Raw genomic sequence first — 22029 nt, 5'->3', positions numbered from 1 at the left:
AAACAGAGTGAAACCTAAAAATTAAAACTGTTACTGCCAACGAACGGTTTAACCTAGAAGAACGAAATTTGGTGAGCCAAGTGGGATTGGGGTACTGATCATTACCTGAAAGTGTCATCAAGATTGGGTGAAAAAATGTGTGCTGAGATTTCAGGAAACTCGTAGTTTTTTGGAAGCTTGGCAAACACTTTCCATGAAAGTGATTTGCACCAGTCTCTGCTTAGGGCTACATCAATAGGAAACAAACCATAGAGATAGAACTTGGAACTACTTGGTTGTGTCAAGTTTCAAAGACCTAGCACAAACCGCGTTTGATTTAGATTTCCAACTATATGTATCCATATAGGAGAAAACAGAGTGAAATCTAAAAATTAAAACTGTTACTGCCAATGAACGGTTTAACCTAGAAGAACGAAATTTGGTGAGCCAAGTGGGATTGGGGTACTGATCATTACCTGAAAGTTTCATCAAGATTGGGTGAAAAAATGTGTGCTGAGATTTCAGGAAACTCGTAGTTTTTTGGAAGCTTGGCAACCCCTTTCCATGAACGTGATTTGCGCCAGTCTCTGCTTAGGGCTATATCAATAGGAAAAAAAAAACAGAGGGATAGAACTTGGCACTACTTGATTGTGTCAATTTACAAAGAGCTAGCACAAACTGTGTTTGATTTAGAGTTCCAACTACATGTATCCATATAGGAGAAAACAGAGTGAAACCTAAAAATTAAAACTGTTACTGCCAACGAAGAGTTTAACCTAGAACAACGAAATTTGGTGAGCCAAGTGGGATTGGGGTACTGATCAATACCGGAAAGTGTCATGAAGATTGGGTGAAAAAATGTGTTCTGAGATTTCAGGAAACTCGTAGTTTTTTGGAAGCTTGGCAACCCCTTTCCATGAAAGTGATTTGCGCCAGTCTCTGCTTAGGGCTACAACAATAGGAAACAAACCATAGAGATAGAACTTGGAACTACTTGATTGTGACAAGTTTCAAAGAGCTAGCACAAACCGTGTTTGATTTAGAGTTCCAACTACATGTATCCATATAGGAGAAAACAGAGTTAAACCTAAAAATTAAAACTGTTACTGCCAACGAACGGTTTAACCTAGAAGAATGAAATTAGGTGAGCCAAGTGGGATTGGGGTACTGATCATTACCTGAAAGTGTCATCAAGATTGGGTGAAAAAATGTGTGCTGAGATTTCAGGAAACTCGTAGTTTTTTGGAAGCTTGGCAAACACTTTCCATGAAAGTGATTTGCGCCAGTCTCTACTTAGAGCTACATCAATACGAAAAAAAAACACAGAGATAGAACTTGGAACTACTTGATTGTGCCAAGTTTCAAAGAGCTAGCACAAACCGTGTTTGATTTAGAGTTCCAACTACATGTATCCATATAGGAGAAAACAGAGTGAAACCTAAAAATTAAAACTGTTACTGCCAACGAACGGTTTAACCTAGAAGAATGAAATTTGGTGAGCCAAGTGGGATTGGGGTACTGATCATTACCTGAAAGTGTCATGAAGATTGGGTGAAAAAATGTGTTCTGAGATTTCAGGAAACTCGTAGTTTTTTGGAAGCTTGGCAACCCCTTTCCATGAAAGTGATTTGCGCCAGTCTCTACTTAGAGCTACATCAATACGAAACAAACCATAGAGATAGAAGTTGGAACTACTTGATTGTGCCAAGTTTCAAAGAGCTAGCACAAACCGTGTTTGATTTAGAGTTCCAACAACATGTATCCATATAGGAGAAAACAGAGTGAAACCTAAAAACTAAAACTGTTACTGCAAACGAACGGTTTAACCTAGAAGAACGAAATTTGGTGAGCCAAGTGGGATTGGGGTACTGATCATTACCGGAAAGTGTCATCAAGATTGGGTGAAAAAATGTGTGCTGAGATTTCAGGAAACTCGTAGTTTTTTGGAAGCAGGCAACCCCTTTCAATGAATGTGATTTGCGCCAGTCTCTGCTTAGGGCTACATCAATAGGAAACAAACCATAGAGATAGAACTTGGAACTATTGATTGTGTCAAGTTTCAAAGAGCTAGCACAAACCGTGTTTGATTTAGTGTTCCAACTACATGTATCCATATAGGAGAAAACAGAGTGAAACCTAAAAATTAAAAATGTTACAGCCAATGAACGGTTTAACCTAGAAGAACGAAATTTGGTGAGCCAAGTGTGATTGGGGTACTGATCATTACCTGAAAGTGTCATCAAGATTGGGTGAAAAAATGTGTGCTGAGATTTCAGGAAACTCGTAGTTTTTTGGAAGCTTGGCAACCCCTTTCCATGAAAGTGATTTGCGCCAATCTCTGCTTAGGGCTACATCAATAGGAAACAAACCATAGAGATAGAACTTGGAACTACTTGGTTGTGTCAAGTTTCAAAGAGCTAGCACAAACCGTGTTGAATTTAGAGTTCCAACTACATGTATATATATAGGAGAAAACAGAGTGAAACCTAAAAATTAAAACTGTTACTGCCAATGAACGGTTTATCCTAGAAGAACGAAATTTGGTGAGCCAAGTGGAATGGGTTACTGATCATTATCTGAAAGTGTCATCAAATGGGGTGAAAAAATGTATGCTGAGTTTTCAGGAAACACGTAGTTTTTTGGAAGCTTGGCAACCCCTTTCCATGAAAGTGATTTGCGCCAGTCTCTGCTTAGGGCTACATCAATAGGAAACAAACCATAGAGATAGAACTTGGAACTACTTGATTGTGTCAAGTTGCAAAGATATAGCACAAACCGTGTTTGATTTAGAGTTCCAACTACATGTATCCATATATGAGAAAATAGAGTGAAACCTAAAATTTAAAACTGTTACTGCCAATGAACGGTTTAACCTAGAAGAACGAAATTTGGTGAGCCAAGTGGGATTGAGGTACTGATCATTACCTGAAAGTGTCATCAAGATTGGGTGAAAAAATGTGTGCTGACATTTCAGGAAACTCGTAGGTTTTTGGAAGCTTGGCAACCCCTTTCCATGAAAGTGATTTGCGACAGTCTCTGCTTATGGCTACATCAATAGGAAACAAACCATAGAGATAGAACTTGGAACTACTTGACTGTGTCAAGTTTCAAAGAGCTAGCACAAACCGTGTTTGATTTAGAGTTCCAACTACATGTACCCATATAGGAGAAAACAGAGTGAAACCTAAAAATTAAAACTGTTACTGCCAACGAACGGTTTTACCAAGAAGAACGAAATTTGGTGAGCCAAGTGGGATTGGGGTTCTGATCATTACCTTAAAGTGTCATCAAGATTGGGTGAAAAAATGTGTGCTGAGATTTCAGGAAACTCGTAGTTTTTTGGAAGCTTGGCAACCCCTTTCCATGAAAGTGATTTGCGCCAGTCTCTACTTAGAGCTACATCAATACGAAACAAACCATAGAGATAGAACTTGGAACTACTTGATTGTGCCAAGTTTCAAAGAGCTAGCACAAACCGTGTTTGATTTAGAGTTCCAACTACATGTATCCATATAGGAGAAAACAGAGTGAAACCTAAAAATTAAAACTGTTACTGCCAACGAACGGTTTAACCTAGAAGAATGAAATTTGGTGAGCCAAGTGGGATTGGGGTACTGATCATTACCTGAAAGTGTCATGAAGATTGGGTGAAAAAATGTGTTCTGAGATTTCAGGAAACTCGTAGTTTTTTGGAAGCTTGGCAACCCCTTTCCATGAAAGTGATTTGCGCCAGTCTCTACTTAGAGCTACATCAATACGAAACAAACCATAGAGATAGAAGTTGGAACTACTTGATTGTGCCAAGTTTCAAAGAGCTAGCACAAACCGTGTTTGATTTAGAGTTCCAACAACATGTATCCATATAGGAGAAAACAGAGTGAAACCTAAAAACTAAAACTGTTACTTCAAACGAACGGTTTAACCTAGAAGAACGAAATTTGGTGAGCCAAGTGGGATTGGGGTACTGATCATTACCGGAAAGTGTCATCAAGATTGGGTGAAAAAATGTGTGCTGAGATTTCAGGAAACTCGTAGTTTTTTGGAAGCAGGCAACCCCTTTCAATGAATGTGATTTGCGCCAGTCTCTGCTTAGGGCTACATCAATAGGAAACAAACCATAGAGATAGAACTTGGAACTATTGATTGTGTCAAGTTTCAAAGAGCTAGCACAAACCGTGTTTGATTTAGTGTTCCAACTACATGTATCCATATAGGAGAAAACAGAGTGAAACCTAAAAATTAAAAATGTTACAGCCAATGAACGGTTTAACCTAGAAGAACGAAATTTGGTGAGCCAAGTGTGATTGGGGTACTGATCATTACCTGAAAGTGTCATCAAGATTGGGTGAAAAAATGTGTGCTGAGATTTCAGGAAACTCGTAGTTTTTTGGAAGCTTGGCAACCCCTTTCCATGAAAGTGATTTGCGCCAATCTCTGCTTAGGGCTACATCAATAGGAAACAAACCATAGAGATAGAACTTGGAACTACTTGGTTGTGTCAAGTTTCAAAGAGCTAGCACAAACCGTGTTGAATTTAGAGTTCCAACTACATGTATCCATATAGGAGAAAACAGAGTGAAACCTAAAAATTAAAACTGTTACTGCCAATGAACGGTTTATCCTAGAAGAACGAAATTTGGTGAGCCAAGTGGAATGGGTTACTGATCATTATCTGAAAGTGTCATCAAATGGGGTGAAAAAATGTATGCTGAGTTTTCAGGAAACACGTAGTTTTTTGGAAGCTTGGCAACCCCTTTCCATGAAAGTGATTTGCGCCAGTCTCTGCTTAGGGCTACATCAATAGGAAACAAACCATAGAGATAGAACTTGGAACTACTTGATTGTGTCAAGTTGCAAAGATATAGCACAAACCGTGTTTGATTTAGAGTTCCAACTACATGTACCCATATAGGAGAAAACAGAGTGAAACCTAAAAATTAAAACTGTTACTGCCAACGAACGGTTTTACCAAGAAGAACGAAATTTGGTGAGCCAAGTGGGATTGGGGTTCTGATCATTACCTGAAAGTGTCATCAAGATTGGGTGAAAAAATGTGTGCTGAGATTTCAGGAAACTCGTAGTTTTTTGGAAGCTTGGCAACCCCTTTCCATGAACGTGATTTGCGCCAGTCTCTGCTTAGGGCTACATCAATAGGAAACAAACCATAGAGATAGAACATGGAACTACTTGATTGTGTCAAGTTTCAAAGAGCTAGCACAAACCGTGTTTGATTTAGAGTTCCAACTACATGTATCCATATAGGAGAAAACAGAGTGAAACCTAAAAATTAAAACTGTTACTGCCAACGAACGCTTTAACCTAGAAGAACGAAATTTGGTGAGCCAAGTGGGATTGGGATTCTGATCATTACCTGAAAGTGTCATCAAGATTGGGTGAAAAAATGTGTGCTGAGATTTCAGGAAACTCGTAGTTTTTTGGAAGCTTGGCAACCCCTTTCCATGAACGTGATTTGCGCCAGTCTCTGCTTAGGGCTATATCAATAGGAAAAAAAAAAAACAGAGGGATAGAACTTGGAACTACTTGATTGTGTCAATTTACAAAGAGCTAGCACAAACTGTGTTTGATTTAGAGTTCCAACTACATGTATCCATATAGGAGAAAACAGAGTGAAACCTAAAAATTAAAACTGTTACTCCCAACGAAGAGTTTAACCTAGAAGAACGAAATTTGGTGAGCCAAGTGGGATTGAGGTACTGATCATTACCTGAAAGTGTCATCAAGTTTGGGTGAAAAAATGTGTGCTGAGATTTCAGGAAACTCGTAGTTTTTTGGAAGCTTGGCAACCCCTTTCCATAAAAGTGATTTGCGCCAGTCTCTGCTTAGGGCTACATCAATAGGAAACAAACCATAGAGATAGAACTTGGAACTACTTGATTGTGACAAGTTTCAAAGAGCTAGCACAAACCGTGTTTGATTTAGAGTTCCAACTACATGTATCCATATAGGAGAAAACAGAGTTAAACCTAAAAATTAAAACTGTTACTGAAAACGAACGGTTTAACCTAGAAGAACGAAATTTGGTGAGCCAAGTGGGATTGGGGTACTGATCATTACCTGAAAGTGTCATCAAGATTGGGTGAAAAAATGTGTGCTGAGATTTCAGGAAACTCGTAGTTTTTTGGAAGCTTGGCAACCCCTTTCCATGAAAGTGATTTGCGCCAATCTCTGCTTAGGGCTATATCAATAGGAAACAAACCATAGAGATAGAACTTGGAACTACTTGATTGTGCCAAGTTTCAAAGAGCTAGCACACACCGTGTTTGATTTAGGTTCCAACTACATGTATCCATATAGGAGAAAACAGAGTGAAACCTAAAAATTAAAACTGTTACTGAAAAACGAACGGTTTAATCTAGAAGAACGAAATTTGGTGAGCCAAGTGGGATTGGGGTACTGATCATTACCGGAAAGTGTCATCAAGATTGGGTGAAAAAATGTGTGCTGAGATTTCAGGAAACTTGTAGTTTTTTGGAAGCTTGGCAACCACTTTCCATGAAAGTGATTTGCGCCAGTCTCTGCTTAGGCTACATCAATAGAAAACAAACAATAGTGATAGAACTTGGAACTACTTTATTGTGTGAAGTTTCAAAGAGCTAGCACAAACCGTGTTTGATTTCGAGTTCCAACTACATGTATCCATAGAGGAGAAAACAGAGTGAAACCTAAAAATTAAAACTATTACTGCCAACGAACGGTTTAACCTAGAAGAACGAAATTTGGTGAGCCAAGTGGGATTGGGTACTGACCATTACCTGAAAGTATTATCAAGATTGGGTGAAAAAATGTGTGCTGAGATTTCAGGAAACTCGTAGTTTTTGGAAGCTTGGCAACCCCTTTCCATGAAAGTGATTTGTGCCAGTCTCTGCTTAGGGCTACATCAATAGGAAACAAACCATAGAGATAGAACTTGGAACTACTTGGTTGTGTCAAGTTTCAAAGAGCTAGCACAAACCGTGTTTGATTTAGAGTTCCAACTACATGTATCCATATAGGAGAAAACAGAGTGAAACCTAAAAATTAAAACTGTTACTGCCAACGAATGGTTTAACCTAGAAGAACGAAATTTGGCGAGCCAAGTGGGATTGGGGTACTGATCATTACCGGAAAGTGTCATCAAGATTGGGTGAAAAAATGTGTGCTGAGATTTCAGGAAACTCGTAGTTTTTTGGAAGCAGGCAACTTCTTTCAATGAATGTGATTTGTGCCAGTCTCTGCTTAGGGCTACATCAATAGGAAACAAACCATAGAGATAGAACTTGGAACTACTTGATTGTGTCAAGTTTCAAAGAGCTAGCACAAACCGTGTTTGATTTAGTGTTCCAACTACATGTATCCATATAGGAGAAAACAGAGTGAAACCTAAAAATTAAAACTGTTACTGCCAACGAACGCTTTAATCTAGAAGAACGAAATTTGGTGAGCCAAGTGTGATTGGGATACTGATCATTACCTGAAAGTGTCATCAAGATTGGATGAAAAAATGTGTGCTGAGATTTCAGGAAACTCGTAGTTTTTTGGAAGCTTGGCAACCCCTTTCCATGAAAGTGATTTGCGCCAGTCTCTGCTTAGGGCTACATCAATAGGAAACAAACCATAGAGATAGAACTTGGAACTACTTGATTGTGACAAGTTTCAAAGAGCTAGCACAAACCATGTTTGATTTAGAATTCCAACTACTTGTATCCATATAGGAGAAAACAGAGTGAAACCTAAAAATTAAAACTGTTACTGCCAACGAACGGTTTAACCTAGAAGAACGAAATTTGGTGAGCCAAGTGGGATTGAGGTACTGATCATTACCTGAAAGTGTCATCAAGATTGGGTGAAAAAATGTGTGCTGAGATTTCAGGAAACTCGTAGTTTTTTGGAAGCTTGGCAACCCCTTTCCATAAAAGTGATTTGCGCCAGTCTCTTCTTAGGGCTACATCAATAGGAAACAAACCATAGAGACAGAACTTGGAACTACTTGGTTGTGTCAAGTTTCAAAGAGCTAGCACAAACCGTGTTTATTTTAGAGGTCCAAATACATGTATCCATATAGGAGAAAACAGAGTGAAACCTAAAAAGTAAAACTGTTACTGCCAATGAACGGTTTAACCTACAAATGAAATTTGGTGAGCCAAGTGGGATTGGGGTACTGATCATTACCTGAAAGTGTCATGAAGATTGGGTGAAAAAATGTGTGCTGAGATTTCAGGAAACTCGTAGTTTTTTGGAAGCTTGGCAACCCCTTTCCATGAAAGTGATTTGTGCCAGTCTCTGCTTAGGGCTATATCAATAGGAAACAAACCATAGAGATAGAACTTGGAACTACTTGATTGTGCCAAGTTTCAAAGAGCTAGCACACACCGTGTTTGATTTAGGTTCCAACTACATGTATCCATATAGGAGAAAACAGAGTGAAACCTAAAAATTAAAACTGTTACTGAAAAACGAACGGTTTAACCTAGAAGAACGAAATTTGGTGAGCCAAGTGGGATTGGGGTACTCATCATTACCGGAAAGTGTCATCAAGATTGGGTGAAAAAATATGTGCTGAGATTTCACTAAACTTGTAGTTTTTTGGAAGCTTGGCAACCACTTTCCATGAAAGTGATTTGCGCCAGTCTCTGCTTAGGGCTACATCAATAGAAAACAAACAATAGTGATAGAACTTGGAACTACTTTATTGTGTGAAGTTTCAAAGAGCTAGCACAAACCGTGTTTGATTTCGAGTTCCAACTACATGTATCCATAGAGGAGAAAACAGAGTGAAACCTAAAAATTAAAACTATTACTGCCAACGAACGGTTTAACCTAGAAGAACGAAATTTGGTGAGCCAAGTGGGATTGGGTACTGACCATTACCTGAAAGTATTATCAAGATTGGGTGAAAAAATGTGTGCTGAGATTTCAGGAAACTCGTAGTTTTTTGGAAGCTTGGCAACCCCTTTCCATGAAAGTGATTTGCGCCAATCTCTGCTTAGGGCTACATCAATAGGAAACAAACCATAGAGATAGAACTTGGAACTACTTGGTTGTGTCAAGTTTCAAAGAGCTAGCACAAACCGTGTTTGATTTAGAGTTCCAAGTACATGTATCCATATAGGAGAAAACAGAGTGAAACCTAAAAATTAAAACTGTTAGTGCCAATGAACGGTTTAACCTAGGAGAACGAAATTTGGTGAGCCAAGTGGGATTGGGGTACTGATCATTACCTGAAAGTGTCATCAAGATTGGTTGAAAAAATGTGTGCTGAGATTTCAGGAAACTCATAGTTTTTTGGAAGCTTGGGAACCCCTTTCCATGAACGTGATTTGCGCCAGTCTCTGCTTAGGGCTATATCAATAGGAAAAAAAAAAAACCTAGAGATAGATCTTGGAACTACTTGATTGTGTCAAGTTACAAAGTGCTAGCACAAACTGTGTTTGATTTAGAGTTCCAACTACATGTATCCATATAGGAGAAAACAGAGTGAAACCTAAAAATTAAAACTGTTACTGCCAACGAACGGTTTAACCTAGAAGAACGAAATTTGGTGAGCCAAGTGGGATTCGGGTCCTGATCATTACCTGAAAGTGTCATCAAGATTGGGTGAAAAAATGTGTGCTGAGATTTCAGGAAACTAGTAGTTTTTTGGAAGCTTGGCAACCCCTTTCCATGAAAGTGATTTGCGACAGTCTCTGCTTATGGCTACATCAATAGGAAACAAACCATAGAGATAGAACTTGGAACTACTTGATTGTGTCAAGTTTCAAAGAGCTAGCACACACCGTGTTTGATTTAGAGTTCCAACTACATGTATCCATATAGGAGAAAACAGTGTGTAACCTAAAAATTAAAACTGTTACTGCCAACGAACGGTTTAACCTAGAAGAACGAAATTTGGTGAGCAAAGTGGGATTGGGGTTCTGATCATTACCTGAAAGTGTGATCAAGATTGGGTGAAAAAATGTGTGCTGAGATTTCAGGAAACTCGTAGTTTTTTGGAAGCTTGGCAACCCCTTTCCATGAACGTGATTTGCGCCAGGCTCTACTTAGGGCTATATCAATAGGAAAAAAAAAAAAACAGAGGGATAGAACTTGGAACTACTTGATTGTGTCAATTTACAAAGAGCTAGCACAAACCGTGTTGAATTTAGAGTTCCAACTACATGTATATATATAGGAGAAAACAGAGTGAAACCTAAAAATTAAAACTGTTACTGCCAATGAACGGTTTATCCTAGAAGAACGAAATTTGGTGAGCCAAGTGGAATGGGTTACTGATCATTATCTGAAAGTGTCATCAAATGGGGTGAAAAAATGTATGCTGAGTTTTCAGGAAACACGTAGTTTTTTGGAAGCTTGGCAACCCCTTTCCATGAAAGTGATTTGCGCCAGTCTCTGCTTAGGGCTACATCAATAGGAAACAAACCATAGAGATAGAACTTGGAACTACTTGATTGTGTCAAGTTGCAAAGATATAGCACAAACCGTGTTTGATTTAGAGTTCCAACTACATGTATCCATATATGAGAAAATAGAGTGAAACCTAAAATTTAAAACTGTTACTGCCAATGAACGGTTTAACCTAGAAGAACGAAATTTGGTGAGCCAAGTGGGATTGGGGTACTGATCATTACCTGAAAGTGTCATCAAGATTGGGTGAAAAAATGTGTGCTGACATTTCAGGAAACTCGTAGGTTTTTGGAAGCTTGGCAACCCCTTTCCATGAAAGTGATTTGCGACAGTCTCTGCTTATGGCTACATCAATAGGAAACAAACCATAGAGATAGAACTTGGAACTACTTGACTGTGTCAAGTTTCAAAGAGCTAGCACAAACCGTGTTTGATTTAGAGTTCCAACTACATGTACCCATATAGGAGAAAACAGAGTGAAACCTAAAAATTAAAACTGTTACTGCCAACGAACGGTTTTACCAAGAAGAACGAAATTTGGTGAGCCAAGTGGGATTGGGGTTCTGATCATTACCTTAAAGTGTCATCAAGATTGGGTGAAAAAATGTGTGCTGAGATTTCAGGAAACTCGTAGTTTTTTGGAAGCTTGGCAACCCCTTTCCATGAAAGTGATTTGCGCCAGTCTCTACTTAGAGCTACATCAATACGAAACAAACCATAGAGATAGAACTTGGAACTACTTGATTGTGCCAAGTTTCAAAGAGCTAGCACAAACCGTGTTTGATTTAGAGTTCCAACTACATGTATCCATATAGGAGAAAACAGAGTGAAACCTAAAAATTAAAACTGTTACTGCCAACGAACGGTTTAACCTAGAAGAATGAAATTTGGTGAGCCAAGTGGGATTGGGGTACTGATCATTACCTGAAAGTGTCATGAAGATTGGGTGAAAAAATGTGTTCTGAGATTTCAGGAAACTCGTAGTTTTTTGGAAGCTTGGCAACCCCTTTCCATGAAAGTGATTTGCGCCAGTCTCTACTTAGAGCTACATCAATACGAAACAAACCATAGAGATAGAAGTTGGAACTACTTGATTGTGCCAAGTTTCAAAGAGCTAGCACAAACCGTGTTTGATTTAGAGTTCCAACAACATGTATCCATATAGGAGAAAACAGAGTGAAACCTAAAAACTAAAACTGTTACTGCAAACGAACGGTTTAACCTAGAAGAACGAAATTTGGTGAGCCAAGTGGGATTGGGGTACTGATCATTACCGGAAAGTGTCATCAAGATTGGGTGAAAAAATGTGTGCTGAGATTTCAGGAAACTCGTAGTTTTTTGGAAGCAGGCAACCCCTTTCAATGAATGTGATTTGCGCCAGTCTCTGCTTAGGGCTACATCAATAGGAAACAAACCATAGAGATAGAACTTGGAACTATTGATTGTGTCAAGTTTCAAAGAGCTAGCACAAACCGTGTTTGATTTAGTGTTCCAACTACATGTATCCATATAGGAGAAAACAGAGTGAAACCTAAAAATTAAAAATGTTACAGCCAATGAACGGTTTAACCTAGAAGAACGAAATTTGGTGAGCCAAGTGTGATTGGGGTACTGATCATTACCTGAAAGTGTCATCAAGATTGGGTGAAAAAATGTGTGCTGAGATTTCAGGAAACTCGTAGTTTTTTGGAAGCTTGGCAACCCCTTTCCATGAAAGTGATTTGCGCCAATCTCTGCTTAGGGCTACATCAATAGGAAACAAACCATAGAGATAGAACTTGGAACTACTTGGTTGTGTCAAGTTTCAAAGAGCTAGCACAAACCATGTTTGATTTAGAATTCCAACTACTTGTATCCATATAGGAGAAAACAGAGTGAAACCTAAAAATTAAAACTGTTACTGCCAACGAACGGTTTAACCTAGAAGAACGAAATTTGGTGAGCCAAGTGGGATTGAGGTACTGATCATTACCTGAAAGTGTCATCAAGATTGGGTGAAAAAATGTGTGCTGAGATTTCAGGAAACTCGTAGTTTTTTGGAAGCTTGGCAACCCCTTTCCATAAAAGTGATTTGCGCCAGTCTCTGCTTAGGGCTACATCAATAGGAAACAAACCATAGAGACAGAACTTGGAACTACTTGGTTGTGTCAAGTTTCAAAGAGCTAGCACAAACCGTGTTTATTTTAGAGGTCCAAATACATGTATCCATATAGGAGAAAACAGAGTGAAACCTAAAAAGTAAAACTGTTACTGCCAATGAACGGTTTAACCTACAAATGAAATTTGGTGAGCCAAGTGGGATTGGGGTACTGATCATTACCTGAAAGTGTCATGAAGATTGGGTGAAAAAATGTGTGCTGAGATTTCAGGAAACTCGTAGTTTTTTGGAAGCTTGGCAACCCCTTTCCATGAAAGTGATTTGTGCCAGTCTCTGCTTAGGGCTATATCAATAGGAAACAAACCATAGAGATAGAACTTGGAACTACTTGATTGTGCCAAGTTTCAAAGAGCTAGCACACACCGTGTTTGATTTAGGTTCCAACTACATGTATCCATATAGGAGAAAACAGAGTGAAACCTAAAAATTAAAACTGTTACTGAAAAACGAACGGTTTAACCTAGAAGAACGAAATTTGGTGAGCCAAGTGGGATTGGGGTACTCATCATTACCGGAAAGTGTCATCAAGATTGGGTGAAAAAATATGTGCTGAGATTTCACTAAACTTGTAGTTTTTTGGAAGCTTGGCAACCACTTTCCATGAAAGTGATTTGCGCCAGTCTCTGCTTAGGGCTACATCAATAGAAAACAAACAATAGTGATAGAACTTGGAACTACTTTATTGTGTGAAGTTTCAAAGAGCTAGCACAAACCGTGTTTGATTTCGAGTTCCAACTACATGTATCCATAGAGGAGAAAACAGAGTGAAACCTAAAAATTAAAACTATTACTGCCAACGAACGGTTTAACCTAGAAGAACGAAATTTGGTGAGCCAAGTGGGATTGGGTACTGACCATTACCTGAAAGTATTATCAAGATTGGGTGAAAAAATGTGTGCTGAGATTTCAGGAAACTCGTAGTTTTTTGGAAGCTTGGCAACCCCTTTCCATGAAAGTGATTTGCGCCAATCTCTGCTTAGGGCTACATCAATAGGAAACAAACCATAGAGATAGAACTTGGAACTACTTGGTTGTGTCAAGTTTCAAAGAGCTAGCACAAACCGTGTTTGATTTAGAGTTCCAAGTACATGTATCCATATAGGAGAAAACAGAGTGAAACCTAAAAATTAAAACTGTTAGTGCCAATGAACGGTTTAACCTAGGAGAACGAAATTTGGTGAGCCAAGTGGGATTGGGGTACTGATCATTACCTGAAAGTGTCATCAAGATTGGTTGAAAAAATGTGTGCTGAGATTTCAGGAAACTCATAGTTTTTTGGAAGCTTGGGAACCCCTTTCCATGAACGTGATTTGCGCCAGTCTCTGCTTAGGGCTATATCAATAGGAAAAAAAAAAAACCTAGAGATAGATCTTGGAACTACTTGATTGTGTCAAGTTACAAAGTGCTAGCACAAACTGTGTTTGATTTAGAGTTCCAACTACATGTATCCATATAGGAGAAAACAGAGTGAAACCTAAAAATTAAAACTGTTACTGCCAACGAACGGTTTAACCTAGAAGAACGAAATTTGGTGAGCCAAGTGGGATTCGGGTCCTGATCATTACCTGAAAGTGTCATCAAGATTGGGTGAAAAAATGTGTGCTGAGATTTCAGGAAACTAGTAGTTTTTTGGAAGCTTGGCAACCCCTTTCCATGAAAGTGATTTGCGACAGTCTCTGCTTATGGCTACATCAATAGGAAACAAACCATAGAGATAGAACTTGGAACTACTTGATTGTGTCAAGTTTCAAAGAGCTAGCACACACCGTGTTTGATTTAGAGTTCCAACTACATGTATCCATATAGGAGAAAACAGTGTGTAACCTAAAAATTAAAACTGTTACTGCCAACGAACGGTTTAACCTAGAAGAACGAAATTTGGTGAGCAAAGTGGGATTGGGGTTCTGATCATTACCTGAAAGTGTGATCAAGATTGGGTGAAAAAATGTGTGCTGAGATTTCAGGAAACTCGTAGTTTTTTGGAAGCTTGGCAACCCCTTTCCATGAACGTGATTTGCGCCAGGCTCTACTTAGGGCTATATCAATAGGAAAAAAAAAAAAAACAGAGGGATAGAACTTGGAACTACTTGATTGTGTCAATTTACAAAGAGCTAGCACAAACCGTGTTGAATTTAGAGTTCCAACTACATGTATATATATAGGAGAAAACAGAGTGAAACCTAAAAATTAAAACTGTTACTGCCAATGAACGGTTTATCCTAGAAGAACGAAATTTGGTGAGCCAAGTGGAATGGGTTACTGATCATTATCTGAAAGTGTCATCAAATGGGGTGAAAAAATGTATGCTGAGTTTTCAGGAAACACGTAGTTTTTTGGAAGCTTGGCAACCCCTTTCCATGAAAGTGATTTGCGCCAGTCTCTGCTTAGGGCTACATCAATAGGAAACAAACCATAGAGATAGAACTTGGAACTACTTGATTGTGCCAAGTTTCAAAGAGCTAGCACAAACCGTGTTTGATTTAGAGTTCCAACTACATGTATCCATATAGGAGAAAACAGAGTGAAACCTAAAAATTAAAACTGTTACTGCCAACGAACGGTTTAACCTAGAAGAATGAAATTTGGTGAGCCAAGTGGGATTGGGGTACTGATCATTACCTGAAAGTGTCATGAAGATTGGGTGAAAAAATGTGTTCTGAGATTTCAGGAAACTCGTAGTTTTTTGGAAGCTTGGCAACCCCTTTCCATGAAAGTGATTTGCGCCAGTCTCTACTTAGAGCTACATCAATACGAAACAAACCATAGAGATAGAAGTTGGAACTACTTGATTGTGCCAAGTTTCAAAGAGCTAGCACAAACCGTGTTTGATTTAGAGTTCCAACAACATGTATCCATATAGGAGAAAACAGAGTGAAACCTAAAAACTAAAACTGTTACTGCAAACGAACGGTTTAACCTAGAAGAACGAAATTTGGTGAGCCAAGTGGGATTGGGGTACTGATCATTACCGGAAAGTGTCATCAAGATTGGGTGAAAAAATGTGTGCTGAGATTTCAGGAAACTCGTAGTTTTTTGGAAGCAGGCAACCCCTTTCAATGAATGTGATTTGCGCCAGTCTCTGCTTAGGGCTACATCAATAGGAAACAAACCATAGAGATAGAACTTGGAACTATTGATTGTGTCAAGTTTCAAAGAGCTAGCACAAACCGTGTTTGATTTAGTGTTCCAACTACATGTATCCATATAGGAGAAAACAGAGTGAAACCTAAAAATTAAAAATGTTACAGCCAATGAACGGTTTAACCTAGAAGAACGAAATTTGGTGAGCCAAGTGTGATTGGGGTACTGATCATTACCTGAAAGTGTCATCAAGATTGGGTGAAAAAATGTGTGCTGAGATTTCAGGAAACTCGTAGTTTTTTGGAAGCTTGGCAACCCCTTTCCATGAAAGTGATTTGCGCCAATCTCTGCTTAGGGCTACATCAATAGGAAACAAACCATAGAGATAGAACTTGGAACTACTTGGTTGTGTCAAGTTTCAAAGAGCTAGCACAAACCATGTTTGATTTAGAATTCCAACTACTTGTATCCATATAGGAGAAAACAGAGTGAAACCTAAAAATTAAAACTGTTACTGCCAACGAACGGTTTAACCTAGAAGAACGAAATTTGGTGAGCCAAGTGGGATTGAGGTACTGATCATTACCTGAAAGTGTCATCAAGATTGGGTGAAAAAATGTGTGCTGAGATTTCAGGAAACTCGTAGTTTTTTGGAAGCTTGGCAACCCCTTTCCATAAAAGTGATTTGCGCCAGTCTCTGCTTAGGGCTACATCAATAGGAAACAAACCATAGAGACAGAACTTGGAACTACTTGGTTGTGTCAAGTTTCAAAGAGCTAGCACAAACCGTGTTTATTTTAGAGGTCCAAATACATGTATCCATATAGGAGAAAACAGAGTGAAACCTAAAAAGTAAAACTGTTACTGCCAATGAACGGTTTAACCTACAAATGAAATTTGGTGAGCCAAGTGGGATTGGGGTACTGATCATTACCTGAAAGTGTCATGAAGATTGGGTGAAAAAATGTGTGCTGAGATTTCAGGAAACTCGTAGTTTTTTGGAAGCTTGGCAACCCCTTTCCATGAAAGTGATTTGTGCCAGTCTCTGCTTAGGGCTATATCAATAGGAAACAAACCATAGAGATAGAACTTGGAACTACTTGATTGTGCCAAGTTTCAAAGAGCTAGCACACACCGTGTTTGATTTAGGTTCCAACTACATGTATCCATATAGGAGAAAACAGAGTGAAACCTAAAAATTAAAACTGTTACTGAAAAACGAACGGTTTAACCTAGAAGAACGAAATTTGGTGAGCCAAGTGGGATTGGGGTACTCATCATTACCGGAAAGTGTCATCAAGATTGGGTGAAAAAATATGTGCTGAGATTTCACTAAACTTGTAGTTTTTTGGAAGCTTGGCAACCACTTTCCATGAAAGTGATTTGCGCCAGTCTCTGCTTAGGGCTACATCAATAGAAAACAAACAATAGTGATAGAACTTGGAACTACTTTATTGTGTGAAGTTTCAAAGAGCTAGCACAAACCGTGTTTGATTTCGAGTTCCAACTACATGTATCCATAGAGGAGAAAACAGAGTGAAACCTAAAAATTAAAACTATTACTGCCAACGAACGGTTTAACCTAGAAGAACGAAATTTGGTGAGCCAAGTGGGATTGGGTACTGACCATTACCTGAAAGTATTATCAAGATTGGGTGAAAAAATGTGTGCTGAGATTTCAGGAAACTCGTAGTTTTTTGGAAGCTTGGCAACCCCTTTCCATGAAAGTGATTTGCGCCAATCTCTGCTTAGGGCTACATCAATAGGAAACAAACCATAGAGATAGAACTTGGAACTACTTGGTTGTGTCAAGTTTCAAAGAGCTAGCACAAACCGTGTTTGATTTAGAGTTCCAAGTACATGTATCCATATAGGAGAAAACAGAGTGAAACCTAAAAATTAAAACTGTTAGTGCCAATGAACGGTTTAACCTAGGAGAACGAAATTTGGTGAGCCAAGTGGGATTGGGGTACTGATCATTACCTGAAAGTGTCATCAAGATTGGTTGAAAAAATGTGTGCTGAGATTTCAGGAAACTCATAGTTTTTTGGAAGCTTGGGAACCCCTTTCCATGAACGTGATTTGCGCCAGTCTCTGCTTAGGGCTATATCAATAGGAAAAAAAAAAAACCTAGAGATAGATCTTGGAACTACTTGATTGTGTCAAGTTACAAAGTGCTAGCACAAACTGTGTTTGATTTAGAGTTCCAACTACATGTATCCATATAGGAGAAAACAGAGTGAAACCTAAAAATTAAAACTGTTACTGCCAACGAACGGTTTAACCTAGAAGAACGAAATTTGGTGAGCCAAGTGGGATTCGGGTCCTGATCATTACCTGAAAGTGTCATCAAGATTGGGTGAAAAAATGTGTGCTGAGATTTCAGGAAACTAGTAGTTTTTTGGAAGCTTGGCAACCCCTTTCCATGAAAGTGATTTGCGACAGTCTCTGCTTATGGCTACATCAATAGGAAACAAACCATAGAGATAGAACTTGGAACTACTTGATTGTGTCAAGTTTCAAAGAGCTAGCACACACCGTGTTTGATTTAGAGTTCCAACTACATGTATCCATATAGGAGAAAACAGTGTGTAACCTAAAAATTAAAACTGTTACTGCCAACGAACGGTTTAACCTAGAAGAACGAAATTTGGTGAGCAAAGTGGGATTGGGGTTCTGATCATTACCTGAAAGTGTGATCAAGATTGGGTGAAAAAATGTGTGCTGAGATTTCAGGAAACTCGTAGTTTTTTGGAAGCTTGGCAACCCCTTTCCATGAACGTGATTTGCGCCAGGCTCTACTTAGGGCTATATCAATAGGAAAAAAAAAAAAAAACAGAGGGATAGAACTTGGAACTACTTGATTGTGTCAATTTACAAAGAGCTAGCACAAACCGTGTTGAATTTAGAGTTCCAACTACATGTATATATATAGGAGAAAACAGAGTGAAACCTAAAAATTAAAACTGTTACTGCCAATGAACGGTTTATCCTAGAAGAACGAAATTTGGTGAGCCAAGTGGAATGGGTTACTGATCATTATCTGAAAGTGTCATCAAATGGGGTGAAAAAATGTATGCTGAGTTTTCAGGAAACACGTAGTTTTTTGGAAGCTTGGCTACCCCTTTCCATGAAAGTGATTTGCGCCAGTCTCTGCTTAGGGCTACATCAATAGGAAACAAACCATAGAGATAGAACTTGGAACTACTTGATTGTGTCAAGTTGCAAAGATATAGCACAAACCGTGTTTGATTTAGAGTTCCAACTACATGTATCCATATATGAGAAAATAGAGTGAAACCTAAAATTTAAAACTGTTACTGCCAATGAACGGTTTAACCTAGAAGAACGAAATTTGGTGAGCCAAGTGGGATTGGGTTACTGATCATTACCTGAAAGTGTCATCAAGATTGGGTGAAAAAATGTGTGCTGACATTTCAGGAAACTCGTAGGTTTTTGGAAGCTTGGCAACCCCTTTCCATGAAAGTGATTTGCGACAGTCTCTGCTTATGGCTACATCAATAGGAAACAAACCATAGAGATAGAACTTGGAACTACTTGACTGTGTCAAGTTTCAAAGAGCTAGCACAAACCGTGTTTGATTTAGAGTTCCAACAACATGTATCCATATAGGAGAAAACAGAGTGAAACCTAAAAACTAAAACTGTTACTGCAAACGAACGGTTTAACCTAGAAGAACGAAATTTGGTGAGCCAAGTGGGATTGGGGTACTGATCATTACCGGAAAGTGTCATCAAGATTGGGTGAAAAAATGTGTGCTGAGATTTCAGGAAACTCGTAGTTTTTTGGAAGCAGGCAACCCCTTTCAATGAATGTGATTTGCGCCAGTCTCTGCTTAGGGCTACATCAATAGGAAACAAACCATAGAGATAGAACTTGGAACTATTGATTGTGTCAAGTTTCAAAGAGCTAGCACAAACCGTGTTTGATTTAGTGTTCCAACTACATGTATCCATATAGGAGAAAACAGAGTGAAACCTAAAAATTAAAAATGTTACAGCCAATTAACGGTTTAACCTAGAAGAACGAAATTTGGTGAGCCAAGTGTGATTGGGGTACTGATCATTACCTGAAAGTGTCATCAAGATTGGGTGAAAAAATGTGTGCTGAGATTTCAGGAAACTCGTAGTTTTTTGGAAGCTTGGCAACCCCTTTCCATGAAAGTGATTTGCGCCAATCTCTGCTTAGGGCTACATCAATAGGAAACAAACCATAGAGATAGAACTTGGAACTACTTGGTTGTGTCAAGTTTCAAAGAGCTAGCACAAACCGTGTTGAATTTAGAGTTCCAACTACATGTATCCATATAGGAGAAAACAGAGTGAAACCTAAAAATTAAAACTGTTACTGCCAATGAACGGTTTATCCTAAAAGAACGAAATTTGGTGAGCCAAGTGGAATGGGTTACTGATCATTATCTGAAAGTGTCATCAAATGGGGTGAAAAAATGTATGCTGAGTTTTCAGGAAACACGTAGTTTTTTGGAAGCTTGGCAACCCCTTTCCATGAAAGTGATTTGCGCCAGTCTCTGCTTAGGGCTACATCAATAGGAAACAAACCATAGAGATAGAACTTGGAACTACTTGATTGTGTCAAGTTGCAAAGATATAGCACAAACCGTGTTTGATTTAGAGTTCCAACTACATGTACCCATATAGGAGAAAACAGAGTGAAACCTAAAAATTAAAACTGTTACTGCCAACGAACGGTTTTACCAAGAAGAACGAAATTTGGTGAGCCAAGTGGGATTGGGGTTCTGATCATTACCTTAAAGTGTCATCAAGATTGGGTGAAAAAATGTGTGCTGAGATTTCAGGAAACTCGTAGTTTTTTGGAAGCTTGGCAACCCCTTTCCATGAACGTGATTTGCGCCAGTCTCTGCTTAGGGCTACATCAATAGGAAACAAACCATAGAGATAGAACATGGAACTACTTGATTGTGTCAAGTTTCAAAGAGCTAGCACAAACCGTGTTTGATTTAGAGTTCCAACTACATGTATCCATATAGGAGAAAACAGAGTGAAACCTAAAAATTAAAACTGTTACTGCCAACGAACGCTTTAACCTAGAAGAACGAAATTTGGTGAGCCAAGTGGGATTGGGATTCTGATCATTACCTGAAAGTGTCATCAAGATTGGGTGAAAAAATGTGTGCTGAGATTTCAGGAAACTCGTAGTTTTTTGGAAGCTTGGCAACCCCTTTCCATGAACGTGATTTGCGCCAGTCTCTGCTTAGGGCTATATCAATAGGAAAAAAAAAACAGAGGGATAGAACTTGGAACTACTTGATTGTGTCAATTTACAAAGAGCTAGCACAAACTGTGTTTGATTTAGAGTTCCAACTACATGTATCCATATAGGAGAAAACAGAGTGAAACCTAAAAATTAAAACTGTTACTCCCAACGAAGAGTTTAACCTAGAAGAACGAAATTTGGTGAGCCAAGTGGGATTGAGGTACTGATCATTACCTGAAAGTGTCATCAAGTTTGGGTGAAAAAATGTGTGCTGAGATTTCAGGAAACTCGTAGTTTTTTGGAAGCTTGGCAACCCCTTTCCATAAAAGTGATTTGCGCCAGTCTCTGCTTAGGGCTACATCAATAGGAAACAAACCATAGAGATAGAACTTGGAACTACTTGATTGTGACAAGTTTCAAAGAGCTAGCACAAACCGTGTTTGATTTAGAGTTCCAACTACATGTATCCATATAGGAGAAAACAGAGTTAAACCTAAAAATTAAAACTGTTACTGAAAACGAACGGTTTAACCTAGAAGAACGAAATTTGGTGAGCCAAGTGGGATTGGGGTACTGATCATTACCTGAAAGTGTCATCAAGATTGGGTGAAAAAATGTGTGCTGAGATTTCAGGAAACTCGTAGTTTTTTGGAAGCTTGGCAACCCCTTTCCATGAAAGTGATTTGCGCCAATCTCTGCTTAGGGCTATATCAATAGGAAACAAACCATAGAGATAGAACTTGGAACTACTTGATTGTGCCAAGTTTCAAAGAGCTAGCACACACCGTGTTTGATTTAGGTTCCAACTACATGTATCCATATAGGAGAAAACAGAGTGAAACCTAAAAATTAAAACTGTTACTGAAAAACGAACGGTTTAATCTAGAAGAACGAAATTTGGTGAGCCAAGTGGGATTGGGGTACTGATCATTACCGGAAAGTGTCATCAAGATTGGGTGAAAAAATGTGTGCTGAGATTTCAGGAAACTTGTAGTTTTTTGGAAGCTTGGCAACCACTTTCCATGAAAGTGATTTGCGCCAGTCTCTGCTTAGGCTACATCAATAGAAAACAAACAATAGTGATAGAACTTGGAACTACTTTATTGTGTGAAGTTTCAAAGAGCTAGCACAAACCGTGTTTGATTTCGAGTTCC

This window comes from Spermophilus citellus (genome assembly GCF_964194105.1).
Source record: "Spermophilus citellus genome assembly, chromosome: 7".
In the NCBI taxonomy this organism is placed as follows: Eukaryota; Metazoa; Chordata; class Mammalia; order Rodentia; family Sciuridae; genus Spermophilus; species Spermophilus citellus.
This window is presented reverse-complemented; position numbering follows the sequence as displayed.